The sequence below is a fragment of the Lutra lutra genome, chromosome 10 (assembly GCF_902655055.1).
Source record: "Lutra lutra chromosome 10, mLutLut1.2, whole genome shotgun sequence".
NCBI lineage: Eukaryota > Metazoa > Chordata > Mammalia > Carnivora > Mustelidae > Lutra > Lutra lutra.
The window spans coordinates 103,845,237-103,871,090 of NC_062287.1; the positions used below are offsets into that span (position 1 = coordinate 103,845,237).

At 41.6% G+C, this 25,854-nt stretch overlaps 1 protein-coding gene across 4 annotated transcripts in view; it reads right to left on the minus strand.

The window, feature by feature from the left end:
* Nucleotides 1-25,854, minus strand: part of LOC125078668 (membrane-spanning 4-domains subfamily A member 4A-like) — a 210,631-nt gene that overhangs the window by 22,531 nt on the left and 162,246 nt on the right. For 2 of the 4 annotated variants that reach the window (XM_047691681.1, XM_047691678.1), the window contains exon 1: nucleotides 4,679-4,856. The exons of 1 other annotated variant lie outside the window; for it this stretch is intronic. The gene's annotated coding sequence lies outside the window, so the exon portion shown is untranslated. Of the gene's footprint in view, nucleotides 1-2,846; nucleotides 2,860-4,678; nucleotides 4,857-25,854 lie in introns of those variants that run through there. One more of the 4 variants, XM_047691680.1, reaches the window with a different exon arrangement.

The window sequence follows — 25,854 nt, forward strand, 5'->3', positions numbered from 1 at the left end:
TAAAAAAATAAAATAAAATTTTTTAAAAAGAGGGAAATTTCAAACCTCATTTTATGAGGCCAGCATTAGTCTGATACCAAAACCAGGAAGGGCAATACTAATAGAGATACTGGAGGAATGTATCCCTGATGCATGCTAAAATTCTCAGTATAATACTAGGAAACTGAATTCAACAACTCATTGAAAGGATTGTTCACTGTGACCAAGCAGAATTTATTCCTGAAACCAAAAATTGCTCAACATATGCAAATCAATGATACATCACAGTAATAGAATGAAAGAAAAGAACCATATGATCATCTCAATAGATGCAGGAAACAGTATTTGACAAAATTCAACATCCACTCATGATAAAAACTGTTAACCTGATAGACATAGAAGAACATACTCAACTTAATAAAGCTCATATGCAAAAAGCCCATAGTTAACATCATATTCAAAGGTGAAAGGTTGAAGGCTTTTCTTCTAAGATCAGGGACAAGACAAGGTTGTCTACTCTCACCACTTCCATTCAATATGGCACTAGAAGTCCTAGCTGGACCAATCAGTCAAGAAACAGAAGTAAGAGGTATCGGAATTGGAAAGGAAGCAGTAATATTGTCTCTATTTGCAGATGATATGATTTTTATATTTAAAAAATCCTAAAGACTCAACTAAAAACCTATTAGATCTAATCAATGAATTCAGGGAAGTTGCAGGATACAAAATTAATATATACAAAAATCAGTAGCATTTTTATACACTAACTGTGGAATTTTTGAAAAAGAAATGAAAAAATTGATCTCATTTATAACACCAAAAACAATAAAACAATTATGAATAAATTTAACTAAGAAGGTAAAAGATCTATGCTGAAAACTGCAAGACATTAATGAAAGAAATTGTAAACACATATAAATGGAAAAGTATTCCCTGTTCACGGATTGGAAAAATCAATCCAGCTAAAATGTCAATACTACCAAAAGCCATCTATAGATTCAATGCATTGTTTATCAAGATTTTAATGGCATTTTTTATAGAAGTAGAAAAAAACACTCCTAAAATTTATATGGAAGCACAGAAGATTCAAACTAGCCAAAGAAAAACTGAAAAAGGAGAACAAACAGAAGGCATCACATTTCCTGATTTCAAGTTATACTATTAGGATTTAGTCATCCAAACAGTGTGGTGCTGCCATAAAAAGAGACAGACAGACCAACAACAAAATTCAGAGCCCAGAACTAAACCCAAGCACACATGGTCAACTACTATTTGACAAGAGAGCCAAGAATACTCCATGGGGAAAAGACAGTCTCTTCTACAAATGGTGCTGGGAGAATTAGGTGAACACAAGTTGAAGAATTACACTGGACATAAATCTTATACCACTCACAAAAACTGACTCAAAATGGATAAAGACCTCAGTGTAAGACCTGGAACCATAAACTCCTACAAGGAAACATAGGAGTGAAGCTTTTGACATGGGTCCTGATGATGTATTTTTGATATGACATCTAGAGCACAAGCAACAAAAACTCTACAATAAACAAACAGGACTACATTAAACCAAAATCTTCTATATATCAAAAGAAACCATCAAGAAAGGGAAAAGACAACCTATGGAATGGGAAAAAGATATTTGCAAATCACATATCTGATAAGGGGTTAATGTCCAAAATACATAAAGAATTCATACAACTCAATAGGAAAAAAAAATGGGCAAAGGATTTGAAAAGAAATTTCTCCAAATAAGATATACAAATTAAAAATAGAGCTTCCCTATGACTCTGCCATTGCACTACTGGGTATTTACCCCAAAGATACAGATGTAATGAAAAGAAGGGCCATATGTACCCCAATGTTTATAGCAGCAATGGCTATGGTCGCCAAACTGTGGAGAGAACCAAGATGCCTTTCAATGGACGAATGGATAAGGAAGATGTGGTCCATATACACTATGGAGTATTATGCCTCCATCAGAAAGGATGAATACCCAACTTTTGTAGCAACATGGACAGGACTGGAAGAGATTATGCTGAGTGAAATAAGTCAAGCAGAGAAAGTCAATTATCATATGGTTTCACTTATTTGTGGAGCATAACAAATAGCATGGAGGACAAGGGGAGATGGAGAGGAGAAGGGAGTTGAGGGAAATTGGAAGGGGAGGTGAACCATGAGAGACTATGGACTCTGAAAAACAACCTGAGGGTTTTGAAGGGTCGGGGGGTGGGAGGTTGGGGGATCCAGGTGGTGGGTATTGGAGAGGGCACAGATTGCATGGAGCACTGGGTGTGGTGCAAAAATAATGAATACTGTTACGCTGAAAAAATAAAAAATAAAAAGATATACAAAACCCCAATAGATACATGAAAAGATGCTCAACATCACTAGCCCTTAGGGAAATGCAAGTCAAAATCACAACGAGATATCACCTTACACTGGTTAGAATAGCCATCCTCAAAAAGATGGGAGAGAACAAATGCTGGAGAGGATGTGGAGAAAAAGAAATCCTTGTACACGGTTGGCGGGAATCTAGATTGGAGCAGTAACTGTGGGAAACAGTATGGAGGGTCCTCAAAAAATTAAAAATAGAATGACCATATGATCCAGCAATCACACTTTTGAGAATATGTGCAAAGGAAATGAAGACACTAATTTGAAAAGGTATCTATCCCCCCACATTCATGGCAGCATTACACACACACACACACACACACACACACACACACACACGCTGGATTATTATTCAGCCATGAAAAAAAAAAAACAAGGAAATTCTACCATTTGCAACAACAGAGAGGGAGCTTGGAGACATTATGCTAAGTGGAATATGTCAGGCAAGACAAATATTGTATAATATCACTTACATGTCGAATCTTATTTTTTAAAAAATCCCAAACTCATAGAAAGAGATCAGAACTATGGTCACTAGAGGTGAAGAGTCGGGGCGGGCAGAAATGGCAGAAGCTAGTAAAAAGATGCAAACTTCCAGTTATAAGATCCATAAGTACTAGGGATGCAATGTACAATGTGATGACTATAGTGAACATGGCTATGTAATGTATAGGAAAGCTGTTAAGAGAGTAAATCCTATAATTCTCATCACAAAGAGAAATTTTTCCCCTTTTTTTTCTTTTTCTTTTTATTGTATCTATAGGAGAAGATGGAGGTTAGCTTAACTGACTGATCATAATTTCACAATATATAAATGAAATGATCATGCTGTACTCCTTAAATTTATACAACAATATACGCCAATTATTTTTTAATAAACCTAGAAAAGAAAGAAAAAAAGACTCAGTTATTTCCTTCTTGCACCATAGAGACCAAAAGTATTGTAAAAGTAACTACTGGTAATTCTTAGTCCAAATAAAGGTGTACTTTAGGTACTTCTTTTTTAATACAAATAAATTTCTGCATTCACCTCTCAGTCTTATCTTCAGACTGAGGATCTAGGTGATGTAGGCCCTATCTTGTCAAACAACCCTGGTGGTTCTTCCTCTCTATTTAATAAGACTTTGAGTTTCCCACAAGCAAAAGCTATATTAAAATAACACTTCCAAATGTCTCTAATGGTCTTTCCATATTCTGTGGCAACATATATCTGGTCCTGGTGATTTGGGGCTGATGCTTTGGTCCTTCTAATGAACTCTGACTATAAATTTACTTAACTGCCTCCTTCTTTCCTACCACAGAAATCCATGTGTAATTGCCTAGGGAAGATAAATTCCTCAAGGATAAATACGTGTTTACCCTCTATGTCTGGACTTCCCTATTTTCAAATGAAAAGGAAACCAAAACAACAAAAAAGTTTGGATAGGTATGAGGAACATTTCCTCTAGATTGGGGAAGGCTCTGAACTGTAGTATTACCATATTATTTGCGACATGTGTTGGGCTGTTGACAAGTACAGTGTCTTCTTGTTATTGTTGTTCCTGCTACAAATGTGGAGAAACCTAGAAAACATCCCACTTTTCTTCTACTGATGTCAAATCTTCTTGGGGGTGAGTACCGCCACCCATCTCTTGTTTCCTACTGCTTCATCACCAACTCCCTCCTGAGTCCCAACTGCCAATGAAGGAGCTGGACAATGGTCTTCATCAAACTTAAATCTACAAAATCCCTTTCCTCAGTGGACTTCCTCACAGGTATCTTCAGTCTCTAGCTTGGCATTTCGTGAATGCTGCCCTGGAATGGTTGGAGAACTAGGTCAGACCACAGTGTACCCCAGGGCCTGCTTAAGACTGGGGACTCCACCTTCGCCTGACAGCATCTCCACCAAATTCTTCACGTGACAGGCCTTTTCTGACTGCTGAATTATAAAAATGATGTCAGAGACAGAGAATAAAGACCATGAAAGAAGGAGACCCCAGAGTATATGAAATACTTAGTGAAAAAACATAAAATATTGCTTTCGGTTTCCTAAGAGCCTAGGGATCTAGGGATCAAACATAACTGTGACCACCTCACCCAGGCTCAACCTCTAGGAGCCTGTCCTTACCACCATCCTCTGCAACAAAGAATGTTCTCCAACCCACCCCCCAACATACACTTAAAGGTGCACTAGACCCACCCCCAACCCAGAATACCAGCTCTTGCTGTGAAAGTAACATGATCCTCTCTCATTAAATCCCAGTCACCCTAGAACCAGTGGATGAAAAACCCATCAGCCCCAGAGCCTAGGAAGGCATGCCCCTACCTTTCTTCAGGCCTGCAATGTCTGCAGTGCGTCCTTTGAGTGCCGGAGACTCTGGGCAAGTGCCTTCAGTCCAGATAAACACTTGCCCCCACTCCACACCTCACTCAGGTCAATTCTGCATTCTTCTCTTGAAGTTTTTCTAAACCCCAAAGGCAGTGCTGAGTATTTCTGAGATGCACAGCTGCTTCCTTTTTTATGTCGGAAGTGCTAACTGATTTAGCATCCTTAATACGGGTGTGGGTGTCTGTTGTGAAATTTGCTGAATGAGCAGTGACTGCCTCATACAGTCTTTTATAGGAAAATAATAGCATGTGTATTACCATATATATAATCTATAATGTGTCTTTACTGTGTGTATCGGTGGAAATCAGCGGCTGAGGATTTACTGTGGGTCACACTCTGCTCAAAGGTCTTTATATACACAAACTAATTTAATGACATTTTAAACTCATTTGAAAAGTCCTCTTCACAGCTTCACACATTTTACCTGCGCTCCTCATCTCCCTAGAGAACTGCATGTTACCATTCCATACAAAATTTAAACATATTATTTACATGAAAATACAGCATTAGGGATGAAGGTTTGTAAAGTGACAACAAGTTGATTGCATGGCAATAATTAATAAGACACGTTTCTAAATCAAAAAGGCATCTGGTATCATAGAAAAAGCCTGTTATTTGACTAAGACAAAGCCAATTCCAACCATTTATTCATGGCCTTATTGTTTCTCTGAACATAAGATTCCTCATTTGTAATATGAAATCAATACTTTATATGGAGGAGAAAGCAAGTGGTATTGGGTTCTCATTCAGTAAACATTTTCTTAAGGAAAAATTGCTTTGAGCCATCAGTGTGCTCTGTGCTGCAGATAAAATGGTGAAAATGATACATGGGCCTGTCCCTGAGGAGCTTACAGACTACCAGGCACACGAACAAGTAAATATACCACCATAATCCAGGACAATCAGCACCCTGCAAAGTAGTGTAGTCTAAGAGAGCTAATGCAAGGATTTGTTAATCCAACTCTGGAGATGCAGAGGAGACTTCCCAAAGGAACCTCTAACCTGGGACCTGAGGATCGGCCAGGACAATGAAAGGAGAGTTGGGGTTGGAGGGTGTTCCAAAGAACCAGTAAAACAAAGAAAAACCAAAGGGCAAGAGATATCAGGGTGCATTCAAGAAACTCAAAGAGCTTCAGAATCACTTGAAGAAGCTGTAAAATAGTCAGACATTCAGGGTTTTCCATCAGTGACCTTCAGGACTTCGGATTTTATTTTAGTAATGAGAATTTATAAAGTCTTCACGTTACTGAATGTAATTGTATCTATATCTAAAACTGATTAGATGTTTACTATGTGTCAGTCCATATACTTAACATGTATGTCTACTTCAGTTTTCACAAAAGCTGGAATTGAAGCTCAGAGATGTGCAGAGTTGATGTAGGTAAGACTGAAATCCAATTTTTGCCTACTCAAAAGACTGTGTTGTTTGGAATCCTCTGGAATTATCATTCTCAAAATGAAAAATAAAATTTTTCAGAAATATTGTCATAGGTGCCATGTAGAGAAACAACAGGAAGAAGAGAAGTCACAGAGTTAGGCTCATGGAAGCTACAGTTATACACAGAATAGATGATGGTTACTTGAATGGCCACTGGTGCTAATGAGGACGGAGAGAAGTGAATGAGTCTGAAAGATGCTTAGGAAGTAGAAACGGTTGTACTTGGTGGTAGAATGGATGTATAGGATAAAGAGCAAAGACACGAAAGGATGACACTCAGATTCTGCTTCAGGGAACTGAATGAGTGATAGGACCATTCTCTAAGGTAACAGACATGGCCAGGGACAGAATGATGGGGACAAAGAGTAAAATCTTAAGCATGTTTAAATGCTTAAAAGCATGTTTGGATTGTGTCAGGACCTTCAAATAGGGTTGGCAGTCAGGAATTGGATACCTGTCAGGAGCCAGGGAATGAGAGCAGGCAATTGTCACAAGTGAAAGGATGAGACCACCCAGGGTTGCAGGTGAAGGCAGGGAATACTGAACTTTGAGAGATTAAAACCAGTATTAGCTGGAGTAGGAGTTCCCAGAAGGATACAGAAAGAGAGCTATGGAAAGTATTAGGAAAAAGTGCCATCACAAATGCCAAAGGCTACAGAGAGATCATGATGTCACGGGAGAGGCTGAAAGATTGGACTAAGGACAGGTGTCCATCTCCTCCAGATTGCATAGAATGACAAAAAAGTTAGACACAGCATAACTGGCAAGTGATATTGAAGAATTATGGAAACAGAGTGAAGAGTAGAAATGAGACTTGACAGAGAAGCATGAATAGAATCTCTCTACCCCGAAGAAAGCAGATAGGACCACCACAGAAGTAAGAGCAAACATAGAGAGTTCAGGTTCAGTGTCAGAAGCTGTAAATAATAGAGTAGGGCAGAGCCTGGGGAAGCTATTTAGCTAAATCATTTTTAAAATTTTGTTGGAAACATCTAGGTCAGTCGTCCCTTTCTCCCTCACCCAGGTACCCACAGCAGTGTGGTGTAGCCCCAAGCCAAGGTTTGGGAAGTTTTTTCTGAGCAAAATTACCTTTCTGCTTTAGGCAAATACATAGGATGTGAGTACCAGATCACAGTAAGAAGCAGAACAGAGCAGGAATAATGTCAAGCCTTCAAAATAACAGCAGAAGAAGAAAAAGTAGGAAGAAGGGTATTATGGAATTGGTACTCAAATGAAAGTCCTGACTATCCCCTCAAGAACTAGGATTCTGAAGATGGAGACTCAGAGGGCACTTTTGTCTAGAGAAGCGGGTGCTCTCCTCACCATCTTCCTGCACATATGACCTGCCTTCATGCTTACTTCTCCCTCAAAATCATCAGATGTAGCCTGTGGTGAGCAGAATGTATATTTACTGACACGAATAAAGCTATTACCAAGTTGAAGTGTGAATAGAAACAGAGCATTTAGGGAAACCAATAAATAAATAAATAAATAAATTAATTAATTAATAAACCATAAAATAGAGTAACCAGCTTAAACAAATGAACAAACAAAATATGTTTTCTATTTTTTGGCAACTGCTCTGTATTCTCTTATTTCCCCGTTATTGCTTAATTTTCAATATGAGTATTTTTTTCAATGAGTTTTTTATTATTATAGTTCTCTCTTCAATTAGTCTAATTATATAGTCTTTTACTATGTGTTTACTTATACCTCTAAAAATCACAGCGTGTATAATTGACTTATCAGATTCTAATAAGAATTAGAACTTTAATTTCTTCCAGGAAAGTCAATCTTAAGATGGTAGATTTAATTCCAAATATACGAGTAAATATATTATGTGTAATATGTGACAAAGATTTTAGACTAGATTAAAAAAAGCCAAACCCCATTACTTACTATTTAAAAGAGGCAAATCTTAATAAATACAACACAGTTTAAAGTAAAAGAATGAGAAAAGATGTATCGGGCAAACTCTAAAGCTAAGGCTTATTAATATCAGACAAATTTAACCTTAGAGCAGAAAGTGTTACTTATCCAAAAGAGGAACATTACATAATTAAAAATTATTATTACAGTCAAAATCTCCAGGAAGATGGAACAATTTTATTTATTTATTTATTAAGATGGAACAATTTTAAATGTGTGTATACTTTTTGTGTGTGTTGAAAGCATTTTCTTTTTTTAATTTGAATTTAGTTAGCCAATATACAGTACATCATTCATTTCAGATATAGAATTTAGTAATTTATCATTTGGATACAATACCCAGAGCTCATCACATCATGTGCTGTCCTTAATGCAAAAAAAGAGAACCTCTAATAACAGCAAAAATTGAAAATCCACTGAATTTTAGATGGCATTTTAAATATATATAAGCAAGAAAGGATATGTATTCTGAACATACAAAGAACTCTTATAAGTATTAGCTAAAGAAGGACAACTCAGGAGAAAATTGTTTAAGAGACTTGTCCAGGCATTTCACAAAAACAGAACACCCAAATGGTCAAAGAAGATATGAAAATATGTTTAATTTCATTAGAAATAAATAAAATGAAAATTAAAGCCATATTTCGGTACCAATGGACACCCAACAGAATCAGCAAATATTCTTAAATAAAAAGAATCCCCCATACTAGGTTCACTTCTCTGAGTTTCCTTATCATTTTCAATAATTAAGGAAAAAAATCCCCTGAGATGGTGAGCTGCTCTTGGCTATACAAAGTCTTCAACCTGTCTCTCCTCCTGTTCTCTAATTCCTGTCATTGGCCAAGCCCAACCCACAAAGGTCACCTCTACTACTACCACTTGGTTCCAAAATGGGTTATTCTGGTGTTTCTCAAAGTGCTTCAGTTGAAAACTAGTCCCTTGAGATACTCTAAAGGGTTAGAACAGAAATGGGTAGATTCCATGGATCATTAAGTTCAGAAGGGACAGAAACTTCACTATTTTCTGGAACAACATGATGAACAGCAACTATGAGAAGTCCTATAAAATAGCAACACTTAAAAGTAAGGGCAAAAAAAAAGTATTATCTAAGAAACAAACTGGGCACAGAAGGCCTCCTCGGAGCTGTTTGGAATTATTAAAGGATATAACCCAGCAAAACAAAAAGCTAATGTGAAATAATGAGTAAAACACAAAATAACATTGAATAAATAAAGCAGTAAGAGATTAAAGGCTAAGTGTTTTTTCATGTAAAATATAACAACTGGAACTCAAAAATGACATGACTCCAACATGAGAAACAGGAGGAAAAGTACAGGTATCCTAATATCCTTTGCAATAATTGAGGGTATTCCTTAAAGGAAAAAATTCTGAATACGGTTCAGAAAAATTAGAAAAGAGGCTGGTCAAGCCATGACCATATGTCTACTCTTTTCCATTCCTCGAATATCGAGTTCACAAACTTACAACCACTTATCAAAATCTTTATCCATCATTTATTATCTATTATTTTTTTAAAATGTATACATCTAATGTAATGTAACTATCCCCCCTAGAGACAAAAATGCATTTGTTTCCCCCGCACCCAGGGGGAGAATAAAGCACAGATAGACTCATCTTTGGACCCAGTCTCTTTATTCTTACCTAACGGTAAATTTCACTATCTTAACACATTTCACCTATCATGAAAGGAAGAGAAAAATGAAAACCAAATGAAAATAATAGGAGATAGGTTGTGATTTTTCCTGTAGGCCCTGGAGTTTATTTGAAACACAATTCAGAAAGTAAGAGCCAACAAGTACCCCCAAATGAAAGACAGCTTTGGATCCATTTCTCCAGAACTTAAAAAAACGTTAGCGAAACTACTCAGTGATCATCAAACCCAGCAGCCCTTTGCAGAAAAGCCTAGAGATTTCATCATCAAAAAGGAAGATTTTTGAAGGGAATTTATAGGACTACAGAAATTTTTGGCATTTCCCACGTTAGTCCTCACAAACAGACAAGTGCATGGTCAGCAAGGGAACTCTTTGGAGGTTTGGGGAGAAGCAGTTGTCAGAAGGCAAGTCTGGAATTTTATTTGCTGAGCTTTAGAAAACCATAGGCGAGCCCTAAGTTGCCACTAGAGCAGAGAATAAGCAAGGTCATGTGTTAACTGGCTCATGACCCTTTAAGTCTACAATGGCTTAGAGATTCTCATCTAACTTGGCCCCAAAGAAGCCTGAAGATAGGACACTGACCAACTGTTGCCCATGGCAGAGGAAGCTAAAGAGTAGGGCAAGCTATATTTGGATGCATGGAATTCGTATGGACCAAGAGAATGCTGTAGGAGGTTGCTGCATTAACACTATCAAAAAATAGTAATTGAAATAAATTCACATGGCAACTATTTTTCTGATTTTTTTTGTTATGTTCAAGTTAGCTAACATATAGTACACGGCAATTTTGAGGATCAAATTATCTTTACAGGAAGAGAAAAGGCCACAGTACTAGTAATCTTGAGTGTAGACTCTGGAATCAGACAGAGCTAGGTTTGAGTCTCATTCCTTGCATGATCTGTGACCAATGAGCTCTCCAAGCTTCAGTTTATTCACCTGTAAAATGTAGATATGTCGGGGTGCCTGGGTGGCTCAATTGTTAAGCATCTGCCTTCGGATCAGGTCATGATCCTAGTGTCCTGGGATGGAGCCCCGCATCAGGCTCCCTTCTCAGCAGGAGGCCTGTTTCTCCCTCTCCCACTCCCCCTGCTTCTGTTCCCTCTCTCACTGTGTCTCTCTCTGTCAAAACAATAGATAAATAAATAAAATTTTTTAAAAATGTAGGTAATATGTCATATGGTTATTGAGAGGATTATCTTAGGTAATACACATAAACTGTACACAGCAGTATTTCAACAGAAAGAAATATTCTGAGTAATACCAGAAAGTTCAGAGAAGCAAGACATTAACAGCAAAATGTTCATTGGATTTAGCCTGAAGGAGATCATTAGTATCCCGTTACCAGCATCTCAATTAAGTTCCTTTCTCTAGAAGCAAGCATTTAAATTTTTTGTTTCATTTTGTGTTTGTTTCCATATTTCTAAGCCAATGCATTTATTTGTTTTTAAGATTTTATTTATTTGAGAGAGAAAGAAAGAAAGAGCACAAGTGGGATGGGGGAGGCAGAGGAAGAGGGAGAAGCAGACTTCCTGCTGAGTGTGGAGCCCAAGTGGGCAACTGGATCTCAGGACCCTGAGATCACGACCTGAGCTAAAGTCAGATGCTTAACAGACTGAGCCACCCAGGTGCCCTTAAGACAATGTATTTAACATTATTTTTAATTTGGGGCTTTTATAAATAACTCCCCATTATTGAAGACAATCCACTCACCCCTACATCCTCCTCCCTTACTCTGGATACCCCTCCCCGTAATAACACTTTCTTTTCCCTCATTCTCCCAATAGAGTTCTATCATAATTTTTAGTTGGATCAATATATGGTGTTTTAGTCATGAATAGGTAAGTTACTATGCATGTTATGATTGTATCTTCTTTCAAACACTTCTTTTCCAGGACTTAAAACTACCTCACATTTCATATGCTTAGCTTTTCCTACCCCTTGGCAATTATTTCCCAAGTACCCCACCATGAATGCAAATCTATCTTTGCAGACTCAGAGGACAATATTTCATTTAAGTTTTCTGGAGACATTCCTTCTGGAACTTTGTATTCTGTTGTTCCACTTAAAAATGATTACCCTCTAGACCTTCTGAGATCTTAGTTCACCCTTCTTAGTGAATTTACTTGATTTACTAATTCACTAGCTTTTCAGTCAGAACCAGCCCTTCACCGTGTCCTGTGATACATCCAACCGGAGGCTCTTCCAATTCTAGAGACTTACTGACTTCCACCAATGAGGATCAGCCTTTTTCCAGACTTCTAGCTCTATCGGTCAGATTCACAATTTCTGTGGGCTGCTAAGTTATTTACTATTTATCCGTTTGCTTACTAACATTTGGAAAAAATGTGACACCCCTTTCTCTCCTATTTTTTGGATTTGTGGGGTTTATAACGTTCTTCCTACCTCTTACTGTTATTTTTGTTAGGTTTCATGAAGCAACAGAATCAGATTAGTTTAATCCACCAAGATTAGCCATCAGTTAAAAATGATGTGTTTTCTTACCAGTCTATTATACCTCTGAAGATGGGTAAGTGTCTTATTTATTTTTCTGATTTCACTTAATGGTATCTGATACCACACAGGGACATTTCTATCGAATGTTATTGGGTCAAAGGAGGGAGTGGCTGTAGGTGATGTCTTAGGAGGGAATTGAGATAGATCATCAGAGGAAATTAAATTCCAACTTCAGCAAAAGACAAAGGAAAAGACTGAGACATCTGGGATTAAAGATTAGAGCAGAGGAAAAATGTGAGGACAAATATATTAGAAACTGGGGGTCATATAAAGTTGAGGTGATTTATTTATGAATTGTTCTTCATTATGTTGAATCTAGGAAGGATATTGCTTTGCTTTAATAAAGCAAAATTTTTTTAAAAGGGGGGGGGTTTTTTCTAGTGTTTGTAGAATTCCAAATTGGAAGCACAAACATACATATTTTTCTGTGTGGGCTTCCTCTACGATTATGAACAAAATGATTCTGCAAATAGTAAATACGCAGGAAAGAAAAGTATTATTCTTAAGAAATCATTCTGAAAATGCTTACTATGTAACCTCAGTCACTTGTGCCTGTATGTGACTAATACGTAATTGTTAGAGACCCATACACACAAAGTCTGCTCCGTGACAGTAGCCCAATCAACCTGCCCCAGCATGAAAACAGACACACATGTTATGGTCTTCCCTTTTTTAAAAAAAGATTTTATTTATTTATTTGACAGACAGAGATCATAAGTAGGCAGAGAGGTGGGCAGAGAGAGAGGAGGAAGCAGGCTCCCGGGGAGCAGAGAGTCCGATGCGGGGCCCGATCCCTGGACCCTGGGATCATGACCTGAGCCGAAAGCAGAGACTTTAACCCACTGAGCCACCCAGGTACCCCTAGTCTTCCCTTCTTTACCATTGTCAGCTCCCTCAACTCTGCTCATTTACTGCTCTGCAATCATTTTGCCAACTAAGTAAATTGGGTTTTTCCCTGAACTTCTTAGAAAATGTTTTTCAGACAAAAGCACAGCTTCTTATTTTTTTTCTAAAGGTGAATTTTAAAGGCCTACAATTTCAGGGACATCTAATCTCACTTGTTTTGAACACTGAGTTTCCCAGAAAATAATAAACACCAACAATCTGTGGTAAGTAATTCCCCCAACACTTCGGTTTTATCAGGAGTTATAAAGACATATTTTTGGTACACTGGATTTTATCTTGTAACCTTGGAGCAGGAAGAATAAATTCCACAAAGAGCTAAATACAAGATCTAAGCATTTCTCCAAATCCAACTTCACTGGCTTGTTAGGACATTTCTCACAGAGTCATTTCCTCTAAATTCTGAACCTGGAATGATCAATTATCTCAGGTTTCCTCTAATATATTCACTAATCCAAGCAAATGCTCTTCTCCAGCAGCCATTCATTTATTTATTTAATAAATAAAATAGCAGATGACTTAAAACTATATACAAACTTTTTTTTCCCCTTTAAGCCAAGGGGACTGGGACTGGGGGCTGAATGAACCATTGCAATAACAGAGAAGCGGACTCTGGGGGTACCTGAAGCTGGGACTGGCTGCTGTGAATTAAGGGCCTATTCTGAGCAGGGTGCTGGACAAGATGCTTTAGACATACCTCCTTTAATTCTCACAACAACTCTACAAGGAAGGTATCATTAGCACCAAGTTACAGCTGAGGCTCAGAGAAGCTGGGACACAAAGCTAGGATCACACAGCAAAGAAGGGCTAAGTCCAGATTTGAAACTAGAGAGATGGGTCTTTGAAGAGCCCCCATGCTTCATCTGTAGGGACCTCTGCTTCTATGCCAAGCTTACAGGGTGAGCCCCAAGAGTTCTTCACAGCCCCAGTATGCAGGAATCTATATATCCGCCCTCCTGGGCTCTGGTGCCTGTGGTAAAGTGAGACAAAGAAAGTGAAAGTATTTAGTACACTGTCAAGTGCTACAGAAATGCCAGCTGATTACAACTTGTTCCCTACCCCACCCCAGGACAAGAGCTTTCCCAGTGAATTATGAGGTTGTATTTCTATGTTTAATACTTCCTTTTTTGAGACATAGTTGACATAGCACATTATATCAGTTCCAGGTGTACAGCAGAATGATCTGACACCTGTATGTATTGCAAAATGATCACCACAATGTCTGATTAACGTCCACTACCACACATAGTCACAAACATTTTTTTTTAAAGATTTTATTTATTTATTTGACAGAGATCACAAGCAGGCAGAGAGGCAGGCAGAGAGAGAGGAGGAAGCAGGCTCCCTGCTGAGCAGAGAGCCCGATGCAGGGCTCGATCCCAGGACCCTGGGATCATGACCCGAGCCAAAGGCAGCAGCTTAACCCACTGAGCCACCCAGGCGCCCCTAGTCACAAACATTTTTTTTTCTTATGATGGGAACTTTTAAGATCCGCTCTATATAGAAACGTTCTGATGGGCCCATGAAGCCTGATTCAGTAAGATTTGAGATCTGGCTATGAATTTTAAGAAAAGGGCATGAAAACCCTGAAAGCAGGAGCAAACAGGAAACAGAGATGGCCAGTGGTAACAAGGGAAAACCAGCAAAGCGCCCGCTGGACTCTGTCCCAGAGCTTGTTGCTGTGAAGACAGAGGAGCAACGGGGCCAAAGATGAGAAGCTACAGGTCTTCACAGGGAGGTGGCCCAGATTTTCATTTCTGCTCAGCTGCTAAGCTCAAAGCAATGCCAGTGAGGTTTTTTTCTTCATCCTCCAAGAGAGGAACCGAAAGAGACATATTCTAATGACCAGCTGACCTGATCCCCCGTGGTTCCACATCTGGTTAGCTGCCACCATGGCTTCTCGCTCTCCCTATCTGACTGCCTCCTTGTCAGTGTGGACCCGCTGATCTGAACACCTCCTCCCCCGCCAGCAATGCCACCTTCCACATGTATCTCGTGCTTGCTCTTTCTGCAGACCTGACCACCTTGATCCATAAAGCCCAGGCCTTGATCCATGCTGGGGCCACCGAATAGGCTCTTCACCCTTCACCTGAGCTGCGTGCAAGCAGCGGCACACATAGGCAGGACTCCATGCTGCAAGGTCAGCATCTGCCCCCGTCACAGTGTGTCCTGTCACCAAGAACAGATGGTGCCTGATAGAGGCCAGAAGCACCAGGGCAATTTTCTCTGGTCTTTACCCTGAGAACCTGGTGGGGCTCCTGGAGGTAAAGGTCATGAAAGTGCGTCCCCTTCCTCCACTCTAAGTGAGCTGCAGTCCTCATCGTCTTAGAAGGTGACTCTAGGTATCAAAGCTACATTAAACATCAGGGAGAGCCATGGAGACCCCAGCAGACCCAGAAAGCTGCTCAATCCAAAACTGGATGTAGCCTCACTGTCACCTCTTTTTTCTCCCTGGAGGAGAGGGAAGGGAGTGAGCAGATACTTTGTCTTCTCACCCACCTGTACTTTGAGTTTCCACATTTACTATGCCTGAGCCAAAGCCAAGTTTCATTTCATCGTTTCTCCCAGGATGGCGGGGGGTGGGGGGTCCCCTGTGGCATGATGGAGAGATCCCAGGGCAGCAGACATGAGCACTAGATGTAATCTGGCCACTCACCAACTGTGCCTCAAGGAAAACCTCAAATCTCCCGTAAATTTGGAATCAGAAAGCAAACCGTGTGCGGTTGTTTGGAGGATTAAGAGCAAAGCATTCCTTCCCCCATGCTCTCCCTTCATGGGCACAGCCTCTGCTGGAACTACTTCCTTCATGGCTAGCCAGCAAAGCAGCTCCCTTGACTGACTCCTGCTCTTGTTGGACTCCAGGAAGGAACGCTTTCTTCTTTTCGTGCCTTTAGACCTAGAAGGGGTGCAGCCTCCTGCCGGTTCTCATCTTTGCTTCCTTCCATCCCTTCTTAGGCCTTTGTTAAAGTCCCTTCAAATGAATCCTGTGGGGTGAGTTGTGTTTCCCGGGGAGATCCTGGCTGATAACTGGGGCTTCAACAAGACTGAACGTGATGGGGTGAAGGACAGGGAAGTGCCTACCCCACTCCTGGGCGTTTGTTTTGAGATGCAGTGATGCCCCCTCACAGTGATATGAACTACCATCCTCTGTCCTGGGCATGGCCTCCTCACAGTTCTCCCTGCTTCTGCCCTTGCCCGCCTGTGGTCTGTTTTCAACACAGCATGGTGGCAGAGTGATCCTGAGAAAACACAAGTCAGATCCTTTCTCTCCTTCGCTCAGAATCCCCCAACGCGTCCCACCTCACTCAGAATAAAAGCTCAAGTCCGCAGCGTGGCCTCAAGCCTTTTTGTGATCCAGCTCCCAGGCAAGGCAGACAGCATTGTCTGGTCCTCTCCCACCTCTGGCCCTCCGTGTCACACACATGCCTCCTCAGAAGCACCAGGCTCTTACTCACCTGAAGAACTTTGTTCTTTCCATTTCCTCTGCCCCAAGAATTGCTGGTGAACTCTAGGGATCTGTAGTATCCAATTGCTCGATTCCACTCACCACGTTCAACATTATTAGAAAAATAATAGTACTTATGTATTATGTTCGATTAAATTGTATTCACCTCAATTCTTCCTGAAAAAAATTCCTTTATTAGCCATATTGAATAGAGAGTGAGAACCTTAAGGGGTACACAGGGACCCAAGGTGGTTATTTAATTGCTGGCCTAGGATGGGGTGTAATTTAAAATTCTTGTGGGGGAGACAGGGCTGGAGAAGTGTTAGAAGAAACCAGTGAAGCTCTGTCCTGTGTGACATAGTGAGAGAATAAAAACCAAACCAAAATCTCTAATAGTGGTAAGTGGCCCAGTTGTGACGGAACCGGGTATTACAGAAATATTCAAAGTCCTGGTTTCATTTCATCTTTTTAATGTTCCTCTCAGCTCTCCCACTGATCCACTCTACAGCATCAAGCATCTGTCCTCATCTGCCGGCTTCACTGGAAATAACCAGGTTGGCTCGATCGCCCCCAGAGACATTCTTAGCCCCAGAAATCATGAGTTATTCCAATGTCTGCCTTTGACGTATTTCCATGATATGTGTTCCAGATCCTCAAGTCCTGGTATGCAGGAGCCTCCAGGTCAGGGTCAGACTGTTATCTGCTCCAGAGGCCAGTGGCCACCACCAGGATGGAAGGAAGCCAGACGTTGGTGGTGCCACTGGGCCACTCATCCTGGAGCCTTCCCCAACCCTCACCTTCTACCGCAAGGTCGCCTTTCCACAAAACAGAAAACGACATGACAATGGCTCAGGTGTCCCACCCACAACCTAAATCATACAGAATAGGAGACCAGGTGAGATTTTTCATCTTAGTCTCTCCCTCTACCTTAATCCATGCCCTCCTCCATCTGGCAGGTACTCAGACTTCCCAGATTGTGAAGATGGAGAAAAGAGGAGACTAGAGCGCATAACAATTACACCAAGTCTGAATGATTGCTTTCAAGTTACCCACAGTGAGGGGATGAGATAGGATGGAGGGACAAAAACCACTCTTTGAAATGAGAGCGTCATCACTCTGCGGGTCAGCATCATTAACACCCATCTCAAGATTCAACTTTGTGCTGTGTTTTTTGTCTTCAATCTCAATTATCCTTACAAACATCTTTCTATAGAACAGTGTCTCCTCTTAGCAGATGAGAAGACAGAGGCTCAGATGAATTAATTTATCCACTAAGCCCACAGGTAATATGGGATAGAAATGGGATCCAACCAGATCTAGCACAGGTACCACAGCTGTAGGTCTGTCTTCCCAGAGAGCTCCGGGAGCCTCCCCAAGACCCTGGGGCTAATGTGGGCATGCCAAGCACCTTTCCTTGCCCTCTGTCTCCCTCTTGTGGCTCCATTAAGTATGTCAACTCAATGTTAAGGAAAGGAGTCAAGTTATTGAGGAGAGAGTTGGGGAAACTGATTGTAAATCCATTACCTTCACGATACAAGTCACTTTCTTTCTCGGGGTCACAGTTTCCTCCTATTTCAGTGTAGGGAGATCTCCAAGTCTCTTCTAGCTCTGATTTCTGTATTTCTAAGATGCACATTGGCTTCTCAGGTTGATCCCACTCCCCACCTTTACTCTGTAAGAACTCTGTGTGTGTGTGTGTGTGTGTGTGTGTGTGTGTGTTTCATTTAAGCAACTCCTCAGCGAGGGTCTCCATGACATTAGCAGTGCTCTAGAACAAAAGAAGGAACTGGAGTGTGCAGGGCTCTGAATTCACCCAGTTTATCACACGAGGGGGCAGGCAACCCAGGGCCATTCAGGGCACTGCCTAATCTCAGGGAACTTGGTCAAAACGGCTGGTAAGTGCAAGATCCTGGATGAGAACCCAGGTTTTCAGGCTCCAAGCTCAAGTTTCTTCCTTCCATGCATCTCTGTACTAGACTGAATAAACTTGGTAATGATGAGGCCGCAGACAGGAAGAGGGCCCAAAAAGAACCACAAGGCAATGGTGAAACAGCTTGCTGGCAGTGTGAGAGCAGGATAACCGTAGTTGAAAACACAAGCATTTATGTGAATCCCTCCTTGGTGTCATCCAATGCGTTAAACACTCCCTAGAGGTGAGTCAGATACACTGTTCTGCCACATATGCAAAGTCGACTTAACAGTCACTAAATCACCGAGTTGTTTAAGGGCTGATGCATGTCATAAGAAGGTGCTTGGCAAGTGGCAATAAAGATGACTGTTTTCCTAAGCTTAGAGAAAAGCTACCCAAAGGAAACAGACTAGGAAGTCCCATGTGTAGGAAGAAAACAAACAAACAAACAAACAAACAGAATTCAGGACAGGAGAACTGGGTGTAGTGGCCTGGGATCTAGGAATAGGCTAAGCCCATAGCAGAAGTTTCGTGAGGGGATATTCAGGGACGGAGGGTGATGAGGAGAGGCAGGGAGATGACAACAATCAGCGTTACAGGGCAGGGACTAGCAGAGCGGTGTGTCTTTGTATTTCTGGACATCTTAAGATGGTGCTGTGTTTTCCACACGTGTTTGTAATCAATGGGGAACAGCCATGCCTAATGCCAGTGTTTGAGGTTTCCCCTGATCCTCCATCCTAATTCATCCCCCAAACTAGGAATCCCTTTTCCTTTCAATGGAGAAAGAGTGAAAAGTGCATCCTGGCTTACATTCCTGAAACAAGTAGCCTCAGGAAGGTCTCTAACTTTAAGCTTGGATACGGTTCTCTATCAGGTTATATCAGGTTATATCAGGGCTTTCTTTGTTTGGCAGCTGGGCTGGATTCTGAGAACTGGACCAGTTTTCTTGAGGCCTAGCTATATTTTTTCCCATGGTTTGAAAGTAATTTACTGAGTACATTCAATAGACATTTACTAACATTTTTTATATGCTATTTTCGTATAGAGACAGGGTTGTTGTCTGGGATTTCTTTCTTTTTTTTTAAAGATTTTATTTACTGACAGAGACTCAGCAAGAGAGGGAACACAGGGAGCCCGATGTGAGGCTCGAACCCAGGATCCTGGGATCATGACCTGAGCCAAAGGCAGACACTAAACAACTAAGCCACCCAGGTGCCCCTATCTGGGATTTCTACTCTATCTTACCATTCAGTTCACTTCAGCACCAGCAGCACACAATTTGCACAATTTGTATATTTTTTTAAAGATTTTATTTATTTATTTGACAGAGAGAGAGAGAGAGATCACAAGTAGACAGAGAGGCAGGCAGAGAGAGAGGGGGAAGCAGGCTCCCTGCTGAGCAGACAGCCCAACACAAGGCTCGATCCCACCACCCTGAGACCATGACCTGAGCTGAAGGCAGAGGCTTAACCCACTGAGCCACCCAGGCACCCCACAATTTGTATCTTTTAACATATATTCTACTTTAATTTCTGATAATACAATCCTTCCTGCCACATTTCTTTTTCTGAAATGCTTCTGGCTAGATAAACTCATTCCAGATGAACTTCAAATCATTGTCAAGTTCTACAAGAAACATTTTTTCGGAAGTATATTACATTTGAATTAAATTTTGGAATAACTGACATCCAGAAATATGTTAATGTAACCAAGGCTTGTTTGATGTCCTATAATAAAAAATGTGTATCTTTCCTCATATAAATTCTTCATGCTTTCAGTGAATTCCTGATTACTTTACACTTTTGTCGCAATGTGGACAAAATATATTCACTTCATACTTTATTTATTTTTTTTTTCAACAATCAACTCTTTTTTTTTTTTTAAGATTTTATTTATTTATTTGACAGAGAGATCACAAGCAGGCAGAGAGGCAGGCAGAGAGAGAGGAGGAAACAGGCTCCCTGCTGAGCAGAGAGCCCGATGCGGGGCTCGATCCCAGGACTCTGAGATCATGACCTGAGCCGAAGGCAGCGGCTTAACCCACTGAGCCACCCAGGCGCCCCATATTCACTTCATACTTTAAATCTGGTTATTGAGGGTTTGAGAAGTTATAAATTTTCATTGGGCTTGAATCTTTTTATTTGGTAACAAATGTTTGTGTTATATATTTCCTCTTTTATTGCAACATGATTAGTGAGTATGATGATCTGTTTGTTTTTTTAATTTAATGAGGTTTTCTTTGGGATGAATTTATGTTGAATTTTCATCAACGTACCAAATAAGCTTAAAAGGCATGTTTGTTTTTATATCGGTTTATTCAAGCATTTTATGACTCAAATAATGTTTTTTGCTTGTATTTCTCAAAACTTGCAGGTTAAAAACTCTCATGACTATTGTGTTTTTGTTAGTTTCTCCTATCTCTAGGAAAATCTTTAAATTATTTTTTATTATTTGTATATTATGTGACTTGGTCATAAGGACTTTTTGTTGCCCAGTATTAATATGGCATCCTTTGACCTTCTATGTTGCATTTTGTGACCTATCTTTGCCTCTCCTTACCCATGCAAACACTACTGTACTAGGGACCTCTGGAAATACAAGTGTGACTATCACAACACTGCTTAAATCCTATGGCTGCTTATCACTCCTGGGACCAATCTTGGTGCCTCCAGGAGGCATTCAATGCTCTGGGCATCCAAGACCTTGCACGCCTCCCAGCTGGGTCTCTCACTGCTCACTCTGTGACAGAATCACAACATTGCTTCTCTTTTCAGCATCCTGACCTTTGCCTACAATGGTCTGCCCACCTAGAAACCATACGGCCACAAGCATCTGCTCTTCTTTGAAATTGCCATCTACATGTCACCTGGAAAAGCCTGTTCTTCCCCTTGTTTAACTGGCTTCTCTCACAGGTGTGCTCCCACAATGCTCTTTGTACAATGCTTAAAGGCAAGGACAGTATCTTACTCATCACGTATCTTATTCATCATTCATTGCTAGTCTCCATTGCAGCCGGCATGTGGCTGGCACCTCACAGATACTGGCTGAGTAAGATGATTGTGAACGGCAGCTCACGTAGAACAGTAACCCAGGGTGGTGGTAGCACAGGAGGGCAAACATGTATGATTCTGCTCACACAGACTGCTGCTGGCACCGGGGACTCCCACAATTAATATTTGCTGGATGAATGTTGAACAGATGGACAATGGTGTGACCACTTGTGTGAAGCAGGGAAAGCGAGCTTCCACAGACCTGTTTTCAGGCAGGTCTTCACTCATAGGACAGAATGCTGTCACATTTAGACAGTAATGAAGTGACGGGAGGATGATCTGAATTTGGAGCAAGAGCAAAGTAAGGCAAGGTAGCAATCGCAGGCAGTGTGCCTACTTGGTATCAGTACTAGACATCCTCTTAACATATTTCTTTTGCACAATCAAGTGCAAATTAATAAATAATAATTATATGTCACAGCCTGTAATGGATTCCTCAGCTTAATATCAATTTTCTACAGCCTAGAAAAACTTACCACCTGAAGTCGGGGTAGGGGAAGCCAAAATTCCTGGTGGGAGGGAAGCCCGTTTTTTCCTTGGTTGTACTGGAGACGAAAACATTGTTTCTTTCCAGCTCCTTTTCCCATGTCTTCCCTCAAGAACAGCTTGGTTTCCTCTCCTTATTTTCTATCCTTCATTTCTAGGGCCCAGAGTAAAGGATTTAGATAATTTATCAACCTGAATTACAATCTGAATTGGAGAGACGGTGGTTTTTGTGACAGTAAACAAATCACTTTTGTGTTCCTAAAAGCAAAGGAGAGAAACTACATTGGTTATATTAAAAAAAAAAAAAAAAAAAAAAAGCTTCATACACATGTATGAGGCAGAATAATTAGATTAAAATATTCCAGATCCAACGGGATACAGGTGTCTCCCATGTTTCAAACGTTTGCATTACACAACCTGGCTTTTGTGAAAGACCTGCATGAGTGCCCGTTCGCACTAAGAGAAATTCAGAGAGGGTTTTGGCTTTTGCAGAGGGCTGTGTCTCTTCCCCTTCGTGAGGTCTTTGTTTCATTGGCTACAGGAGGACCTCGCAGCCGGTTTTCCTCGTGCCACACACCAATGACTGAAGGAAGCAAAAAGTGATATTCTGTGTTCCTGACTGATCGCACGCTAGACATTAGGATTTTATACCAAGGCTGCTTCTTAAACATTTGTTTTGGCCTGAGCTTCAAACGAGACTACTGAGAATCATCCCGATTGGACCGTGCTGGGTCCCATGCCCTGGCTGAACCAATCACTGCGGTGGGCAGGACCAAAGGCGCTGACTGACAGCCTGGAACCAGCGCGCGCAGGAGAGGGGGTGGAGTCAGTTCCTCAAAACCACAGGGACCTCCAGGCACAATCACGGGCTCCCGGGAAGCCCACAGTGGGGAGCGGATTTGAGGGGGCTGTATGAGGCCCCATTTTCATGCTGCTGCATTTTCTCCTCTAACGCACCCAGAGATGCTTCCCTTGGCTTCTCTATAGAGATCTTTTAGCAGCATTCCAACGTTCCTCAGGTCCATATTCACAATATTTAGAAAACAAGTGCGGAACGAACCTTCTGAGCAGTTATCCCGCGAAAAGCTATGTTTCTAGAGCCCCGCAGTTAACCTAGACCCACGACACTCTTTCCCCGCGCCACAGTGGTAGCTCGGAAGTGTCCGAAGGAAGGAGGTGAGTGGAGGAGAGGAAAAGCACCTTCGACTTCCGTCCTCAAGGATGCCAGTCAATTCCAGATGATGGATGAATTTAAAATAACTTAAAATCAAATTTGGGGACCTTTTAATGCTGTCTGCACTGGGGAGGGGCTGCTTTCTCTTTCAGAGGGTGGGCTTTGAGATACTGTGGTACTTTAATAGTTAGATTTCTCTAGAGAAACAGACCCAGTTGGAGGGGGAAGAAGAGGAGGAGGGGAAGAGGGAGGGCAGGGAGAGGGAGAGGAAGAGGGGCAGGTGGAGAGGAAGCAGGTAGGGGAGGAGAGGGAGAGAAGAGAAGTATCCCAGCAGTTGGCTCACGTGGTTATGGAGGCAGGGAAGTCCCGCAGTCCTGCCTGCAAGCTGGAGAACCCAACCGGGAAAGCAGGTGGTGTAATTCAGTCGGGATCCAAAGGCCTGAGAATATTAATCAAGCAATAGAATTCTTCTCAAAAAACTGAAAGTAGTTTAAAGACAGTTCTCAGGAAAACATACCAAGTTTCCATTTCCCAGCAGTTACACACAACCATGCTTTCCTTTCCCTCCTCACCCCACGCTGAGGCACCACAAATGTTTTTGCAAACACAGGAGGCCAAGACCCTTGTCTCAGACTCAAGCAGTGACTAGGAGGTGACATTCTATGGTGACCACCAGGGTGAGCGCTAATGGCAGAGTTGCAGCTGCCTTGAAAGATTTATTTTTATTTTCAAAGGCAAAAGCAAAGGAAACCCCCTTCCTCATGCCCTGGCAGAAAACAGAAACTGCCCATCTGCATTTTTTTCTGTGAAAACCTCAGCATAGAGGCTGCCAGCGGGGTGAGTCCTCTCCTGGAGCTGAGGGCCACTGATCTAAGCACTGCTGTGAGTCTCTTTGCTAAGGGTCTGTCCCCAGAGCTCATTCAGGGCCGGGGTGGGCTCAGAGAGGACACAGAGTGCACATCTAACCCTGCAGATCAGGTGCCTGAGACCCTTCCCTCTAGAAGCCTCTCTACTTACTTCCTCAAACAAAAAAATATGACCTTGAGTGAGCAACTTCACTCCTCAGTGTCCTCCTCTCTCTGGGCAACAGGAAGAGTGGAACACAGGATACTAGCCTTGTGGACTCACAGGGTGAGAAATAATGATCCAATACTTAGAACAGTGCCTGACACGGTCCCTTTCTCCGTATTCATGGGTTTCCTTCTCTTCCTTTCTTTCCTGGCTTTGGCTTCTTAGACAGTAAAGCTAGTCCACCCATGCACAGCCTGTCTCCAGAGAGTCCGACTTCCGCTGTCCCCACTTCCCGCCACACACTTATCCTGAGACCCACTCAAGTGACTTTCCAGTACCATTCCTGTTGGCCCAGACAAAAAAGAAAAGCAATGTGTGGTGGAAATTTTGCATCAAATTCTTTACATATTAGATAGGGCCAAATGTTCCATCTGCTTTCTGAAGTCACGTGTACACAGGTGCACCTGCACACGTGCCCAGGGCCACCACTTGTGAGTGTGCAGGTGGAACACAAAACTGAGAAGCTCTTCACTTTTGGAACCACCATGGATTTATGTGCTTTTTACAGTTTCCCGATGAATAAGGAAAGGGTTAAGGTACAGACAGTGGAGGAGTGAGGGGGTCCTACTCTAAAACTATTCCTGGCAGGCAGAAGCGCTAAGGAAGTTAGTTACCAAAAGATAAGGAAACAGACCTCCTGGCCCTGGATGTTAGGGAGTATTTTTCCTTGGTGGCTACAGTGTCATCATAGAAAGTAACCAAACCTCAAAGAATTATGTCATTAAGGGTGTTATCAATAGTCCTTGCTCAAACCAAGAGGGCCCAAGAATCTCAAGGCCATAAGCTTCCCAGACAGTTCTCAGTAAAAGACAGCCTCCAAAAGCCCTCAGTGGCAACCCATTCGGGACCCCTGTCTCTGGAGAGAGCCCTTTCTGTATCCTTGCTTCATAAAACTCTATCTCCTTTGCTCACTCTCCTCTGCCCACAATATTCATCCTTTCGCTCCGTGAGACAAGAACCCTGCGATCTGGTACACCAGCAGATGGCAGGCAAGTGTCCAGGAGAAGGACAGAAGACACTGTAAAGACTAGAGGCTAAACTGTCCCTCTGGACGTTAAGGGGACTCACACAGGAGACTGTGCTCCGTTTCATCCGAGGCCCAAAGACAACAGATGACAGTACTGTGGGAGGGATCTGCCCTAGGGATAGGCCACTTTTATATTAGAATTTTGATCAATGAAAGATTTTTTTCCCAGAAAGTATTTTATTATCAATATTGTTTAGAATGCTTGCACCTGGATGACATAAGGCAGAAGGCAGTTTTACTGCCTGCCCTGGGAGTGACTATGCCCATCATGACCCCCACCCCTTCGGGATTGGCCAATGGAGCTGAAATGCCGTTCACCCAAACAGAAATTGCAAAAGAAATAGCCAAAAATGGTTTTCTCAACCAGCCTATAAAAGAAACTTAAATACTGGGATGCCTGGGTGGCTCAGTGGGTTAAAGCCTCTGCCTTCGGCTCAGGTCATGATCCCAGGGTACAGGGATCGAGCCCCGTATTGGGCTCTCTGCTTTAGCAG